Source organism: Nannospalax galili, unplaced genomic scaffold (genome assembly GCF_000622305.1).
Source record: "Nannospalax galili isolate Female #2095 unplaced genomic scaffold, S.galili_v1.0 scaffold461, whole genome shotgun sequence".
Lineage (NCBI taxonomy): Eukaryota > Metazoa > Chordata > Mammalia > Rodentia > Spalacidae > Nannospalax > Nannospalax galili.
Genome location: NW_008349975.1, coordinates 4,540,040 through 4,541,534, shown reverse-complemented (window position 1 = coordinate 4,541,534; position 1,495 = coordinate 4,540,040).

Here is a 1,495-nt window from a genome sequence, read left to right as displayed (position 1 = left end):
CTGAGTTTTGAACATTTTTCCTCCCATTACACTCTCTCATTTCAATCTCATGCTGAAACCATTCTTTTTCCCAACAAGCCCCCTCCTACTGTCAGGTCTTTTGTTACTCACTGAGTTTATTATGGTTGCTTACTTTAGATGAGCAAGGGATTATTTTCTGGAACATAAGAAACTTATAAGGGGCTCCAACACTGAAGTGAAGACCCTCCCCCAGCATGCATTAATTGTCCACAGTCCCTCAGTGAAGGGTGGGAACGAATGATCTCCTCCACGTACATTGTGAAATAATTCTCCAATGGTTATTGAGACAGGGTCTCTCACTAGACCCAGAGTTCACTTATTCTGGGTCATCCAACTAGCCAGCTTGTGTCAGAGATCCCCTATCTCTGTTTCCTGAATGTTGAAATTATATCAGCCACCATGCCTGTCCAGATTTTTATATGGATTCTGAGGATCAGAATTGAGGCCCTCATGCTTTCCCAGCAAGCATTTTATCCAATGATCCATCTCACCATCCTAGTTCTTTTTAAATTGACACTGTGTGCGTTTGTGTGTGTGTGTTTCAGAAAATCATGTGGTACAGTCATTGCAGTCATTGAGTTAACTGTTTTATATCTTTGTTGAACTAGATATTTCCATTAAAAATGTTTTCTAATGCTTTGCTTGGAAAAAATTTCTATGGATAATCACAAATCTGATGGTGACTTTTGTTTTGCTATAGTGAGAAGTGCTGAGCTATTCTGAAGAGAAAACTACTAACAAATATTTATTTGATTAAGTAAAAGCACTAGATGTGATATTGCAAGGAAAAGATAAAAACAGTGATTTGGACAGATGCTATTTCCACAGAATCTAAACACACCAAAAGAATTTTCCTCATTATTTCCATCACAGAAGGACAAAGACGAGAAGATCTTATGAAAATAAGCTGAGGAGATTTCTTCCAATGAATATGGAGTCTTCAGATCAAATGCGTGCTCCAAGTGTCCAACAGAGTAAATTTACTCCAAGAATATATTCTGTAATATTCACTGGGGTTCCTATGAAAAAGGCTTGCTGGTACAAGGTCCTGGGAATCAGAAGTGAGAAAAACACGGTACAGAATTTTACTATTTATTTTTAATGAGCAAGAAAATGCTAATACCACCTTGGGATATTTTAGCATATCAAGAATAGAACAAAGATCCTAGAAGATACCTATGGGGTAGGTAAAGACTACTTGTAAAAGAACAACATTGCCTTTGAAATTCTTAATAAAGACCCAAGGCATTGAGCATATTGGAGATATGCTTTTCAAATTATGGAGAACAAAAATTTTAAATGCAAATTCTGCTATGAGCTCAAACACAGATCAAACTACAAGCTTTGAATTGAAGGACACAAGTGGAAAATGTTTATTTTTGCTTCTTGTTAACTTTTGCATTCACTCTGAATCATTTTCCAAACTCTCCTTTAAAACACAGCAGGGCATTCCATGGGTAGGCCTTTTAAAATT